The sequence below is a fragment of the Meriones unguiculatus genome, chromosome 10 (assembly GCF_030254825.1).
Source record: "Meriones unguiculatus strain TT.TT164.6M chromosome 10, Bangor_MerUng_6.1, whole genome shotgun sequence".
NCBI classification, from domain to species: domain Eukaryota; kingdom Metazoa; phylum Chordata; class Mammalia; order Rodentia; family Muridae; genus Meriones; species Meriones unguiculatus.
Genome location: NC_083358.1, coordinates 75,401,791 through 75,418,203, shown reverse-complemented (window position 1 = coordinate 75,418,203; position 16,413 = coordinate 75,401,791). Strand labels below are relative to the sequence as shown.

The window sequence follows — 16,413 nt, the reverse complement described above, 5'->3', positions numbered from 1 at the left end:
ATAATCAAAGTTAAAAACAAAAACATAGAAAAGACAAGACCAGGCTGGTGGATTAAAAGAAAGCCTAAACTGTTGGTAGTGGGTAATGTACTTGAGGTCTGTCTCGAGGTCTGTCTCGACAGCAAAATATGAAAACTCACCATTGTTAACAAGAACTGCTGTGGAGATCCTTGGACAAAAGAATTAATCTGTGTTTTCAGTAGGAAAAAATGTCCTGTGAAAGATACAAAATTCTAACTGAACCCTCAAACTAGGTCATTCTGTTTCTGTCCAAAACTATACAATATAATAAATCTATAGCTTTGAAAATGAAACTCAAGATTTTTTTCCTAAAATCCTCTATTATGATGGGATCCAACTATAATTTGAATAAATATGCATTGCTCAAAAAGACATAAAGTCTTTCTCTTTCAATTGTTTCCATGTGTCTTTCGAAAGTTTCACCAGTTGATCCAAGAGTGAAATAAAATAATCTCCCCCTCCCCCTGCCTATAGCATGCTTGTATCACATCGTCCCAAACTGTTCTGTCTGATCTTGAGTCTCTGGGAGTGCAGACAATGGAAATGGTCCCTGGAGAGGGAGAGGCTGCCAGTCAGGGGGAAAAGAAGCAAGGATATCCAGGTGATTAAGACAGACTGTGAGACTCCAAATGATGGTAGAGCAGAAACCTTTCTTCTCTGTGTCCTATAATCAAGTTGCAAAAGTATTGATTTTCCTTAACGAGCAGCCATGTGTTTTAAACTGTCTAGGCTGACTCAAAAGCCTATCCTGAGGCCAAGACCTGGGGCAGAGGGTTTGCTTTGGATATAATCCTAGGAAACAGAAGTTTGGAAGTAAAGAGAGTGAGGCGGGGAAGGAAGGGACTTATGGGGGGAGAAGACCACTTGGGCACTGAGGCTCTCTAAGGAATTTTGTGGAGTTGAGCCACTACGGGAGAGAGAAAGTAGAGAATGCCTTTACTCCCCAAACCCCACCTCCAGACTCTTCCCCTCCACTCCCTCATCTCCCTTAACTGATTGAGAGTTGCCTTGAGGATGTCTAGCCCTTCCCCCCCCACACACCTCCTCACTGGATCTTCTTGCATTGGAGCAGGCTCCCAAGGCCCACATGTGCAGTCCTGGGTCATACATTGCCAACCAGATAAAAGGAACGTCTTTGATGAAACCAAGTCTGCTTCTGTAGGTGAGACTGATACTGTTGTCACAGCCATGCCTCCTGGAGGCCTGAAACTCAACCATATTTGTAACTTTTATGAGAACAGAAGCCTCTGCAGTGTCCTTAACAGCCAGGTAGGGATCCAGACAGTATCACGGACACTGCCAATAGTGGAAACCCATTTGAGCTCCTGCCCTGGGGCTAGGGCTAAAGAAAGATGGAAGATAGAAAGAGTTGTGTGTAGTCATTCTGGGACCTGCACAAGAAGTAAATAAAGCTTGAGCCTTGAAACCTGCTGCCCAGGCCTTGTTCAGTGTATCACAATAAAACTAGCAAGTTTTCTCTCTCTTCTGATGTCCATCCCCTTTGCCTTTATGAGTGAGGATTGATCATCTTACCCTGAGTCCTCCTTCCTGCTTAGCTTCTTTAGGTGTACAGATTTTAGGATATTTATCCTATATCATATGTCTAATATCCACTTATAAGTGAGTATATACCATGTGTGTCTTTCTGCTTCTGGGATACCTCACTCAGGATGACCTTTTCTAGTTCCCACCATTTGCCTGCAAAGTTCATGATTTCCTTGCATTTAATTGTTGAGTAGTATTCCATTGTATAAATGTACCACAATTTCTGCATCTTTTCCTCAGTTGAGGGGCGTCTGGGTTGTTCCCAGGTTCTGGCTATATCAAATAAAGCTGCTATGAACATCGTTGAACAAATGTCCTTGAAACGGGATGGACATCGGAAAAGGGAGAAAACAGGAAACAGGACAGGTGCCTACCACAGAGGGCCTCTGAAAGACTCTACCCAGCAGAGTATCAAAGCAGATGCTGAGGCTCATAGCCAAAGTTTGGGCAGAGTACAGAGAATCTTATGAAAGAACGGGGAGATAGAAAGACCTGGAGGGGACAGGAACTCCACAAGGAGAGCAACAGAACCAAGAAATCTGGGCCCAGGGGTCTTTTCTGAGACTGATACTCCAACCAAGGACCATGAATAGAGATAACCTAGAACCCCTGCTCAGATGTAGCTCATGGCAGCTTAGAATCCAAGTGTATTCCCTAGTAAGGAGAACAGGGACAGGAACTCAGTAGCTGGCTCTTTTATCACCTCCCCCTGAGGGGGATGCTACCTTGCCAGGTCACAGAGGAAGACAGTGCAGCCACTCCTGATGAGACCTGATAGGCTATGGTAGATGGAAGAGGAGGAGGACCTCCCCTATCAGTGGACTTGGAGAAGGGCATGGGAGGAGATGAAGGAGGGAGGGTGTGGATGGGAGGAGATGAGGGAGGGGGTTACTGCTGGGATACAAAGTGAATACACTATAATTAATATAAAAAAATAAAAATAAACCCAGCAAGTAAGAGTTTTTATAAAGTTTTTCCTCAAAGACTGTGTAAGTTTAACATTGACAAACCTGGATGTGTAATGAAGCACCTGCTTGCATGATTTGGAAACCCATCATGATAAATAGTCTTTCATTTAATAATGTTCCCTTTTGTTGTTAGAGTTCTCTACTCCAGGCTTGCCTCAACGCCCTCTACAGGTACAGATGTTCTTGAACTTCTGTTCCTACTGACTCCATCCCCCAGTCCTGGAATTACACATGCCCTCACACACCTAGTTTCCTGTGGGGTTAGGGACAGAAGCCAGGGCTTTGAGCAGGCTAGGCAGGGACTCTGACAACTGAGCTATATCCCAGCACAGACTTTTCCCTTTTGATGATGGGCTGGACGTAAAGATGGCTGAGACAAAAGAGTGATGACAGAGACAATCCCTATGGCCAGAGTAAAGAAAAAGGGGGTTGGAGTCTTGAAAATTAAAATCATGATGATGATAAAAACTAAATGTTCACTTTGACTTTTATGCTTTGAAATGCTCGTATCTTCACTGTTAAAACTCTTAACAAGTGAGCAAGTGCTGTGCTTACAACCAGTGCCTGCCTGAGTCTCCTGAGATACCCTTGGAGCCTATTCTCTAGATGTAAATGTGAGACTGAGATGCGGGCCAGTTTAGTGAAAGGCAACCCTGAGAAACATTTCAAAGCCCAACTCCATAATGTTAGAGGCGGAGAGGAAGAATGGTGTGGCTTTCTAGAAACCTGGAGACAAGATGGGGTGACATGGGATGATGATCCAAACCTTCAACAAATACTGATTGGACCCTTGCAGAGTCGCAGCTCCTGCCAGGAGAAACAGATGGACACAGCATGGTGGCAGCACAGAGTGGCACACGCCATCAAGATGTTATATAAACTTTGAAAAGGGAACAAGTAACTCCATCCAGGACAGAGCTGAAGTCTTCATAGTCCAGGAGAAGTCGGGAATAAGAGAATTTAACCAAATAGAAAGAATAAGCACCCCTTCTAGACCAGAATAGTGGTTACACAAAGCTCAAGGTCTTGAATGTGAATCAAAGGAAGGATAACAGGAAAAAAAGGGGGGTGGGAAGCAGGCTAAGAGAGGATAAGAGTTAGAGAGAAAAGGCCATTTGTGGCAGCTTTTGGACAGGTTAGGGACTTGTGAGGGGCTTTGAGTAGACACATGTGCATTGTGGACAGATTGCTCTGCTGCAGTTGCCGAGCACAGAGCCAAATCCTGAGCCCAGAAGTGGCACAGTGATTCTGTTAGTGCCCTGTGCTCCTGTCACAAATGACCACAAGCTTGGGAGCTTAAAAACAACACAGATTCATTCTGTGAGCATTCATGAGGTCAGAAGTCTGCAGGGGATCCTACAGGGTTAAGAAAGCAAGGAATTACCAGGACTGCTGACGTGTGGAGGCCCAAAGGGAGAATTGGTTTCCTGGTCTTTTCCAGAATTGAGAGACCACCTGAGTAGCTTGGCTTATGGTCCACTCCCTCCATCTCCAAAGGTCATTGCTCCAGTTCCCTGTCCATCATTCCAGCTCCTCCTTTTGGCCTTCCTGCCTCACCTTAAAAAAAGGTCCCTGACTACACTGGCCCTAGGTGTTTAATCCAAGATAATCTCAAGACCCTTAATTGAGTCACATCTGCAAATACCTTTGCCTTATAATGTAATATTCACAGTTTGGGGGTTCCAAACAATGATGTCTCTGGGGAAGCATTATCCAGCCTACCACAATGATAACGTCCAACTAACAGACAAGTCAAATGAATGCCCCTCCCCCTCAAAAAAATAAAACACAAATAACTCGCTTGAAATAAGAGAACCCTAGGAAGGGAGAATATATTTCTTTTGGTTTTTCTACATGCAGCATGAGAAGCTTGTCAGGAATGAAGTTAACAAATACTCTCTGGTAAAAGGAATTAGCATTCCGGATGCTTTGGGGGTTTTCTCTGCTTTAACCAATGCTTTGGTACATTTATTGTGTTCCTTCCCCCCCCCATTACATAAGTGCTGTCATTCCAAGGTTGCAGTGGCCATGGAGTTCTTTAGAGCACAACAATGCTCTCTTTCATGAAGCTTTGATTACAGCATCGAAGTTAGGTAATGCTGGAGGGCATGCACTGTTGTCCGGGCACTCGGGGAATCTCAAACTTTCTGTTTGAGGCTTTAGGAACAGGAGGTGCTCTGAGTCACGTTTTTATCTCTCCTACAGAAGAAGCCACATTCTCCAGGGCTGTTTGCTGTCTGCTGACCCAGTACGCCTTCCTCCTTCCACTTCCTGAAAGTGTTAGACCTCACCATCAAGACCTTCCAGCCCTTTCCCTCCCTCCCTCCCTTTCCTCGCTCAGCACTTTCCATTCCTTGCAACATAGTGCACAGGCCACTGACCTCACCTGGTCCAAGCCAAGAGAGCGAGGCACAATAAGAGCTCCCATGATTGGGGGACTGGGAGAGGTATCTGTCACTTCCACAGACAGAGAACAAGAAGACTAAGACAATGCTTCTACAAAGAAAAGCGCATTGCTGAAAAAAATTCAATCCTAAAACCTGCCCTTTGTCTGGACTTTGCAGTTACATGAGCCAATGAGTGTCGTATTTGCTAAGCCAGTAGCAAATGGATTCTTCATGTTTACACAGCAGGAATTCCTAATAGGTGCCCACTTGGCTGTCACTGTGTGAATGTGAGTGAAGAAATGAATAAGAAGCACATTATAATATTATTTTCTTAATGTTTCTTGGAACATTCTTGAAGTAACAATTTTAACCTCATCCAGGTATCTGCTTTTCTTTGCTGAACTTTGGCATAAGTTAGGAAAATCTGGTAGCAATCTTAAGGTTATCAGTATCAAATAGAGATATTAGGGAAGTGATCTTTTATGTGGAAGGCTGACAGGACAGGACTCTGCTCATCAGATTGTGAGACTCAGGTCTTGGTCTTCGGCAAATATAGCCTCTTTTTTACTTTAGCTTTTATGTGTTTGAAGATTGGCTTTGGGGGTACTGATAAAGCTACAGCCACTTTCAGTATCTTCCTTGGTTCATAAATTGACTTAAAATTGTTTGATATAAGTAAGCGAAAAGTGGTTGGATCAGTTGTAGAATTCAAAATTCCCAATCTCACTTCATAATTCTGTTAGTAGTCAAAGGGAGGCATCTTTAAAGAAAGAAAGTGTGGAGGCAGTCTGTCCATTTCTGTACCCAACACCCCCTCACAGCACTAAGCCAGTGAGATTCCATCACCTGCAAAACAACAGCCATGGACTAAGCCACCTGCACAATGACCTAAGAAAGTCTCTACAAAAGTCCTGAAGATTTAAATTATTTGCTAATTTATTCTTAGTTCCCCTCTGCATTTCCTCATCAGAAGCATAATTTCATAACTCTAAATATACCAAGAATGTTAGAAAGCTGCTTCCCAAATATTTAATACGCTGCACATATAAACCTGACTTTGACTCTCATTGGGACAATTAAAATCGAGCATCCAAAATCCCAGCATGGATGAGGCCCCACCCCTAGCTGAGACACTCTGGGCACAGGATGGTTTCTGGGGGACGGAGAGTCAGTTCTCTACAGAGGTGTGGCCTGTAAGAGTCTACCTGTGGCCAGGACATGGCCCTGTACACATGCAGGCATCATGAAGTGAACTCAGTGGGTTCAAAAATGAAACACATGAATTTAGGATGGAAGGTGGGGGGGGCATGGAGGAGGTATTAGAGAGGAGGGAGTGAGGGGTGGATCTGATCAAAGCACATTGTATGCGTGTATGAAATTCTTAATGAAAAGGAACAAAGGGGGGGCTGGAGAGATGGGAGCTAGAAAGATGATTCAGCAGTTAAGAGCACGGGCTGCTCTTGTAGAGGACCTGGGATTCATTCCCAGCACCCACATGGCAGCTCACAACCATCTGTAACTCCATTTCCTGGGGATCTGATGCCCTCTTCTCTCTTTTAAAAGAGCAAACTGCAAGATAATTAAGTAAATAAATATAAATATATGCAAAAAAGATTACAAATAGGGCTTGCTCATCTAGCTTTCAAACTGCTCAGAATTGTTATATTGTTTCTTCATGGTGTTGAGAGAACTTCAAAGTCTCCTGGAGAAAAATAAAAGAAGATATTCAGGCCACGCCTTATACCAGATGAAATTCCCTTACATAAAAATTAAATGTTTGAGGGAAACGAAAGAAAGAAAAGAGAAAAAGAAACAGACAAAGAAAAAAACAAACAGACGTGTTTATGTGTTTTCAGTGTTAGAGATTGAACTTTGGGTCTTGTGTGACAGGCAAGTGCTCTGATAGGAAGCTATATCCCATCTGAAAACTCTTCCCAAATGTGATCATAATTGCAGATAATTAGAAGCCAGAAAGGAAAAGTGTGAGAAATTTACAATGTGAAAATTCACTTGTGAAAACTCTTAGATACTATTCTGAATAATTATTAGTAAGCGATGATTATTGTGACATCATTTACATATTAAATATTTTATGTATTTGCATACCCATTAGGGTGTGGATGGTCCTCGGAGCAAGTCCTTTCTTTCTGCAGCCTCGTCCTGGTTTTCATCCTGACTTTCTGAGAAGTCTCACTCCCCTCCTCTATGAGGGGTCAGCAGGAAAAACATCTAAGGGGCTGACCCATAAAGAGAGAGCAGGGTGTGCGTGAAAGCTCTCTGCCGTGGGAATCTAGAGAACTGACAGCCTCGCTGTAACCTAGCCAGACACCTGCAGCTCTCTTCATGAGCCCTCAGATAAAGGTCTTCATACACAAAAGCCCTACTGCATCTGATGGCTTGAGAAGATGGGAAGACAGTTGTAAAAATAGAAAGTGTTCTGAAAGCATGGCGTTTTTAGTCTTAACAATTACTATCAGATGAGGCTTGTAAAATGGGTGTTTGTCCAGTCATGTCAAGATAGATTCTCTGTCTCCCAGGGGATCTTGGGATAATTCTGAGATATTGCAGTGTTTGACTTTCTGATGTCAAAGGCCAGTTTGTTCTGCTGAAAAAAAAAAAAATCCTTTGGCAGTAGCGGGAGAAGCTGGAAGTGACCCCAGAGCCCTGAGAAGTTGGAGCCATCTAGATTCCTCAATCTACATGCAGCTTCAAAGCCCTGCTTATTCTCTGGACACAGCTAAGGTGTGTAAGCAGCCCCAGAGAGAAGTGACCTTGACCACATACCACAACAACCTAAGGCACGCTAGGGCATGAAAGTGGGGAAAAGGGTGGAACTCAGATCATTTATTCATTCTCTGCCTGTTTCTATCACCGAAGGTGAAGTTCATCAGTAAAGCAAATGAGCCGTCTATCGCTGGCAGGTAAAGTATGCACACAGCCAGGGAGGGAAACGGGTCTATTCTTCTCTGGTCGTGTGCCTCCCTTCTGTAGGGCTTCAGCAATTTCTCCCTTGTATGGAGGTTGAAAGAGACAGAGTGGCTCAAACTGGGCCCCCTGGGCCACTCTGCCACCTCCCTGACCCCCTGGGCAGTGCCTGTTTTCCAGGATCCATACAGGCCAAGTCAACTGGAGAGGGAAGAGTCTTAGAAACACCGCAGCAGTTCTGCAAAATGCCCAACCAGAGATGCAGTTGGGCTCTACTAATGCCACAGAATGTGAAAAGGAGGAAAACTGGGCTCAGAAAGGTTCAAACTGAAGCAGTAGTTGACCAATTTTTTTTTTTTTAGTCCTAACCGTAGGAGACAGAGGAAACAAGTAGAGATCCAGGGAAGCAAAGTGGCATTCCCAAGGTCATAGGTTCCCCTTTGAAGGTCACACCGTTTTCGTGATCTGTAACACACTAACTACTTTGCCTTAACCTTCTGTGAACTCTTTCCTTGTCTCAGTTGCACCTGCGTTTTAAGACATAATCAGATGTGAAATAGTCAAGGGACAGGTCACACGCAGGGTCCCAGAGCCCTGCCTCCAACAGTGGCAAGCTCCAGAGTGCTAACAAAGGCCTGAGCATGTGCGTTCAGCTTGAACAATCGAACTGCATGTGTCTCCTTGTGATTTCAGAGTCAGAAAATAAGACTTTGTGGTCATAATGCCAAGGGTACTCATTTTTAAGAAACAGACTTGTTTTAAATTAAGTTTCTGTTTTCTCCACAACCGTTAATGAAGCCGCAAAGAATGTCACAGGTCAGAGATATCTTCTATTAAAGCATGTTGGAGTCAAAACAGCAGACTTTGGAATCAAACAAATCTAGATTTAACCGTATGTTTTTTCTCTTGTATTTAATCTCAGATTGTGACATGACATTCAGTATCAAAAGGAGGGTCTTCCAATATCTGAAGATAGGTATGCCCCTTGTATTGTTGTTGTTGTTGATTGTTTTGGTTTTTTGACACAAGATTTCTCTGTGTATTCTTGGCAATCCTGAAACCCTCTCTGTAGAGCAGGCTGGCCTCAAACTGAAAGATCCGCCTGCCTCTGCAGACTCCAGAGTGCTAGGATTAAAGGCATGCACCATCACACCTGCCCTTTGTACTTATATGTAACCTACATATGTCCTATTGCTTACTGAAAACCATCTCAAGATTATTTGTGACTCCTAATATAATGTAAAACTATACTTACATATAACTAAGTAGCTAGTTGTTACATTGCATTGTTTAGGAAATCTGTCAGGAGCAAAGTTTAAACATGCTCAGCGCAGACCCAGTCTTTTCTAAATTGTGTTCCATCTATGATCAGTTGAATCCATGGGTGTGAAACCTGTAGGTAGAGAGGACCACCTGTACACACATACCTAGATGTAGGGAGCCATTGGAATCCTGAATGAATGTGTATTGTTTGACAGGGGCATAGCCATGTCAAGGACCCCCAGTGCCATAGATCCACGGGAAACAGCAAGGCCTTCCTCTGGTCTATGTGCAAACGTTGATAGTGTGTGCAGAAAATGTCCACTGAAGTTTTCTTCTCCCAGATGTTTAAGGCCTGAACACTGCTCCCTAGAAAGTCTGCTCCCACAGAGAGCAGCTAACCCTGCCTCCTTGTTCAGTTGTATGCTATAACGCCATCTCCTCATTCAATAAACACTCTGAGCTTTCCAGGGTGCTGTGGCTTCTCCATCAGACCACTGATTCCAGCTTTTTGAGGGTGTGGGGGGGATGGCACAGGGTTTTGGTACCCAAGCCCTGCAAGGACACAGCACCTAGACACATGAACACATACATACAAGTCTATCTGTGAAAGCTGGTGTCTGAGATCAAACTCTGTAAGCAAGCGTGCTGCCATGGAGCTACACCCACAGCCTTTCCAGTGTATTTTCTAAAAATCTTACAGCATTTCACATTCAGATATGTATAACATCTAAAACTGACTTTTGCACATTGGGTTTTTTTTTTCCCATGTGAGTTGTCCAAGCAACATTTATGACAAGTCCTCTTCTCTCTGGTGTTCTGCAGTGTCATGTCAAACATGAATATTAGTAGGTCTGCTTTGGACCCTACCCTGTTGCACTGGGCTCTTTGCACAGCCCTAAGGCAATGCCACACATTCTTGGTAATTCTTGTAATTTTCTACATCACCTAACCAATTCTCTGCCCTTTGCATCTTCGTAAACATTTTACAGTCACCTTGTCAACATGCCTATCATTGGGGTTTTTGCTTTGAATGTATAAAACTGCTTTCAGAAAAACAGAAAATGTGCATGCATGAGTGTGTGTTCATATACAGTATGAGCCTATTTATATAAGGGTGACAAAACTAATCTATTTATATTTAGGGGTTCACTGCATCCAGCATGGCTTAGGCCTGAAAACCTGACTTGTGTAGCAAAGGAATGAAGACAAAACAGACACACGGACACAGAAAAGCTGGTCTGCGATTACCTACTGTCCAACAACAGCCTGGAACCTCGGTGTGTTTAAGTACCACACAAGGAGAGGGAGTTAGCTATTCTTGGTAGGGACTCCATCTCTGCCTCCTGGAATGGGCTGCCACCATGCCTACCTGGCTCTTATGTGGGTTTGGATTGCAGTTATCTGTGTGGAAGACACTGCAGTTTACTCGTTTCTGCATACACTGGTCAATTGTCCTTCATAAACACTCATACTTAGACCAGAGGAAATGCTTTGCTGTCCCCATGAGTCCAAGGCATTGGTCCTTGACATGGCCGTACCCATATCAACCATACACATTCACTCAGGATTTCATCTGCTCCTTACACATCTGCTCAGAGCTTCCTTGGCTTCTCACAGGGGTTCATAAATTTTAATGCAGTAAGGAATTGGCAGCTACAAGGCAAAGGGGTGGTCACCTCTAAGGGGAGGTAAGAAATCATAATTTGGAGGACTACAAAGGAGATAAAGAGCCTTTGCTTAATTTCTTTGTCTGGTTGTAGTTAGGTGGCTGTCTGCTAGGAATTATTTATTAGGATGTAGATTGACATTTTATATGATTTCAAGGATTTGTTTTCATGTGTGTGCATATTTATTTTCATGTATGTGCACATGAGTGTTTACATGTGTGTTTGTGCAGACATGTGGAGGCCCCAAGTTCACATTGGGTGTCTTTGTCAATCACTCCCCACCAAATTTATTGAGACAAGACCTCTCAGTTGAACTAGAACTGGCCCACCAGCCAGTCTAGCTGGCTACCTTGTTCCAGGAATTCTGTTTCTGCCTCCTGAATGCTGGAAATACAGGCTGCCACCATGCCTACCTGGCTGCCACCAGGCCTACCTGGCTCTTACACTGGTTCTGTTGATCTGAAGTCACTGAGTTTGCCCAGTGAGCGCTTCATCCACTGAACTATCTCCCTAACCCCTTATCTAAGGTTTGTATGTACTTGTTACGTTAGTCAGTCTCTCCCTGAGCCAAGCTTCAACTTTCCCACGTGGAACTGGAGCTGATGCCTGCGTTATAGACACGGATTTGTCTCCTACACAACTTGGCAAACAGCACATGATTCAGTGTTTGCCTGTGATAGATGATCAGAAAATGCTGATTTCTTTCCTCCTCTCCAATAGCCGGAGCCAGAGGAGACAGACAACGCCTAGGACAGTTGTTTGTGTACTCACACTCTGTCCTGTACAAAAGCAATATTGACCATCAGAGGGGTTATGTCCTGCCATCTGTTGGTTTCATCACTGTAGGTGTAGGGCAAAGTGAAGTTTTTTCAGTGCTTATCTCCTAACCAGCCTGCTACCAGAGTCACACACCGGCAAAGGGCTTTCTCGCCTTCCTTGTCCTTGAGTCTAAAGAAAGTGAACCTGTAGCCTGTGGCTTCAGTGTGCCCTGCCAGATGGTAATAAATGAAGAAAAAAGCTTTGAAAAAAAGAAAGAATTCATCCTCAATAGGAGATCCCTTTATAAAAAGGCCATAAGAAAGCCTTTGTCAAAGCTAACATTGGGGACCAAGTTGGCTAAAACTAAAAGAGAAAAGCAAAGATATCTTTGAGTATTTGTGAACTCTCCTGGGCATCTTTCTAAGTACTTCAGGGTTATTGGTTTTTTGTACTCAAATGATACGCATTATATTATCCACATTTAGGTTGTGATGTTCCTTACTCCAATTAGTAAACCATGGAAATATCTACAGTATCTAAACTTGTATAGGTCCACAGTACGGATTTAAAATGTGAGTAGATGCAGTGGTGGCACACGCCTGCACTCAGGAGGCAGAAGCAGGTGACTCTCTGAGTTTAGGACCAGCCTGGTCTACAGAGTGAGTTTCGGGGCAGCCAGAGCTACACAGAGAAACCCTGTCTCAAAAAACAAAACAAAACAAAAATGTGAATAGACATGTGTTCATGCATACACAGGCTTGTACACCATGCCTTATAGCTAGGTCATGAATGTTACAATAGAAGGCCATCCAGTCTGAGAAATTTATCTATGGCTGAAAGGTACCTTTCAGAATGGACAAGTAATGATTCCCCAATTGATGGGCATTAATTTATCACCACAAAAGTGAGACGTTGGAATTGGAGAGATGGCTCAGTGGTCAAGAGCACTTGTTCTTGCAGAGGACCCAGATTTGATTCCCAGCAGCCACTTGACAGCTCACACCTCTCTATAACTCTAGTCCCAGGGGACCTTACAACCTCTTCTGGACTCTGTGGTGCCAGGCATAAGTCATGTGCACAGACACACATGCAGGCAAAACACCCATACACATAAAATGAAAATGGCATGTTGGAGGAAAGAGAGCACATAACGCATAACACAGGCTGTCACATGAACATTTTATAGCCCACGGGTCCCACCATCTGAAGGAAATGAAACAACACCCTGGAGCTGGTTAGACCTTAGAGAGACCTACCAATGGCTGCAAGAGATGCCTGGCCTGAGGCTCTTAAGATCTTCTGTCGAAAAACTTGAAAAGGAACATGGAGTAGTTTGAGGAGCTTGAATCTCTTTGTATAATGGGAAATTTAGTGCTTGGGAGCTCTGAAGAAGCAGCAACCTGTGCTGTGCCCAAGGAGCCTGTTTAGCAAAGGAACGGCAGAAGGACGAAATGCGAAGCCCAGGAGAAAAGAGCTACGAGGCTTCACTCTGCCTCCGGGGGTTCACGATGACTGCCCTGAAGTCTCTGTCACCTCCTCAAACTACAGTATAGATGAGGGAGTAAAAGGCAAGCCTCCTCCTCTCCCAGAGGTAAGTCAGTATTTGCTTGCCAGTCCTACAGCAAAGGCTTCTCCACCCTGGGCACATTCACCCCACTCTGTGTAGGCCCCCCCCCAGCGTCCATCCTTACCAAATGCCGCTCTGTCACAGGTCTCCCCAGGTCTTTCAGCAGCCTCATACGCAGGTGCGCTAGTGCCTGTTTTATAATCAACAGGGTGCACACTAGACTCGTCCTCTTTAAAAACAAAGGATAAGTGGGTGCGTTGGTGCACACCTGTCATTCCAGCACTCAGGAGGCTGACTGAGGCAGGAGGATTGTTGGGAGTTAAAGGTCAGCCTGGGATGTGCATGGAGTAGCAGGCCAGCCAGAGCTACATCTAAAGACCCCATCTTAATGAAAACAAAAGCATACAAAAAGCAAGAGGGAAGACCACCTTTGGAATGGCTAGAGTAGCTGCATGCTCTCTTCCTCTGAGAGGAAACCAAAAACCAAAACCAAAACAAAACAAAATAAAAACCATAAACACTGATACACAACCATGTTATTCGATATACAGAGACACAGAGAGGCACAAAATGAATGCTTTGAGTGGGTCTTCCCTCCTGGATGAATCTTCTCTGGAAACTCTCAGCTGTATCTCCTAGGGGATGCCAATCCCGACACATTAATAATGAAGATAAACTATCACCCACACAAAATCACAGAGGATCAAGTCTCCAGTTAGCCAGCGTTCAGCTGTGGTTAACAATGGCACAATCCAAAAAGAAGGGTCCACACACTAAGATCAGGTCATAAGTAGAGTGGCAAGGGCAAACGAGTTCTGAAGACGAAGCGAGTCTCCCCACAGAGGGAGGAGGCTAGCAGTAGAAATTAGATATTCCTTAAATTGCACACTTCAGGTCACCGTGACAACACAAGAGTGATGACTCAGACTCAAAAGAGGAGCCCCCGATTTGGGGAGTTCCACCTGTTGCCCACGGGCATGTAGTGGCTAGGAAGCAAAAGGAAAAAGTAATGAAGGGACCTTATTCCCAAAGCTGCCTTCAAAGACACGCATCTTTCACAATGACCCCAGGTAAAATTTCTACATCTTCCCACCAGTACATGAGCTGGTAAAATGAGCCTTTAATGTGTGATCATTGGGGAGATACAAACTGTAGCACTATCCAAAATAAGAGTCATACATGAAACAGTTGTAAGTTCTAAGACCCAGTACAGTACACCACACTTTGTCCAACCACACGGAGGGCCAGTGATGGGATCTGAACAGTCCCTCAGAGCTTGTTTACCACCAAGGGCAGAATTGTATCGGAATATTGACAAGGGGCCAAGGCTCACCTCTTCCTGCTTCTCCTTCCTCCCTAGTTCTCCACCATCAACATAAATTGCTTGTCATGCTGAGTGAAAACAGCTGACCAGAGATCCAAAGCTATAATAGCAGGGAACGCTCCCTCAGACAGCCAAAAACCTACATAGATCAACTGGCCCGTCATAAATGTTTAATAGGTGTTTGTTGAGTGGATGAACAAACAAATAAATGAGTAAATGAAAGAAGCATTAACCTAAAGATTGCCTGAAAACAATATAAGTAATGTGATACAGAGGTCTGGGGGACGGAGAATGCTTGGCATCACCTCAGAAATACTTCAGTAGTTGCTCAATAAAAGACCATCTTCCCACAGGAGGATGTACTAAAGTGGATTTATTCCAACCCCTGGGGCCTCATTTCCAAGATCTCCCTCCTACTAGAAACGTCTGGAGTTCTTTTGGCCCTGAAACAGAACTCTCGAGCTGTGATTGACAGCTGAGGCATTGGCACTGGCAGCACAGTCCCCTCCCCCCCTCCCTCCTCCCCCCCCCGCCCCACCCCAACCCACCATGGCTGAGTACCTCTCTCGCCAAGTCCTCACAAGCACATTTCCCGGGCTTGATGCTGAGTTTTCTGCAGTTGTTATGGTGCTCCAGAGAACTTGGGAGCTTTTCATCCCCAGTTTTGGTGAAAACTGAAAATAAACCCCTTTCTCTTTACCAATTCCTGTCTCCTGGTTTTCCTTTGACAAGGCAGGGAGCAGGGACCTTGGGACCTCCAGTCCTTTGGGTTCGATTGATATTAAAAATAACCCCTACTATCCTAGCTAGGGATGAGACACTGTGACCATGAGCAAGTTGGGGAGGAAAGGGTTTCTTCGGCTTATTTATGCTTCCATATCACTGCTCATCACTGAAGAAAGTCAGGACAGGAACTCAAACAGGACAGAAACCTTGGTGCTGATGGATTGGCACAGATGGATGCCGTTTACTAGTTTGCTCCCTATGGTTTGCTCAGTCTGCTCTCTGATATAAAACCCAGGACCACCAGCCCAGGGATATCACCACCTACAATATCCTGGGCCCTCCCCCACTGATCACTAATTAAGGAAATGCCCTACATGCTTGCTTACAGCCCATTCATATGGAACCATCTTCACACATTCATAGCGACATGACATTACAAGCATTCAAGGTTTCAAAAGTGCCACAGTCATTAAGAATTCAGTCTCTTTAAAACATCCAGTCTCACTTAAAATCCAAAGTCTCTGGGCTGGAGAGACAGCTCAGTGGTTAAGGGCATTTGGCTGCTTGCCCTGAGTTCAAGTCCCTACATCCACCGAGTGGCTCCCAACCATCTGTAACTGTAGTACCATGGGATCCAATGCCCTCTTCTGGTATGCACATGTACATTCAAACAAAACACCCATTTACATAAAAATATACATTTTTAAAGATTTTCTAAATAAATAAATAATAAATAAAATCCAAGCTGGATGTAATGGCACATGCCTTTAATCCTAGCATTTGGGAGGCCAGAGGCAGGCAGATCTGAGTTTGAAAGCAGAGCGAGTTCCAAGACAGCCAGGGCTACACAGAAAAACCCTGTCTCAAAAAACCGAACCTAAATAAATAAATAAATAAATAAAATCCAAAGTCTTTTAAAATACGATGTCTCTCAACTATGGGTTTGTATAAAATAAAAAAAATAAGCTAAATACTTTCTTACTTGAAGCGGGAAGAACCAGAGCATAGTCACAATCAAATCAAATCAAAACCAAACTCCAAACTGTAAGTTTTTCACCATCTAATGTCTGAGGTCTACTCACCCTCTTCTCTCAGGTTCCTCCAAAGGGCTTGGGTCACTTCTCTGGTTCCTCCCTCTGCTGCACATACAGACTGTCTCCACGCCACACCTGTTGCTGTCCTTGGTGGTCATCCCATCGTACTCCCATTTCAAAAATGCCATGATCTTCTGCAACAACTTTGCTGCACTTTCACCAGTAGC

At 44.2% G+C, this 16,413-nt stretch overlaps 1 long non-coding RNA gene across 1 annotated transcript in view; it reads right to left on the bottom strand.

The window, feature by feature from the left end:
* The window catches only part of LOC132656898 (uncharacterized), a 24,153-nt gene extending 7,740 nt beyond the window's left edge, over positions 1-16,413 (bottom strand). Inside the window, exon 1 of the long non-coding RNA XR_009594690.1 lies at positions 16,235-16,413. This is a non-coding gene — a long non-coding RNA (uncharacterized LOC132656898). The remainder of the gene's footprint in view (positions 1-16,234) is intronic.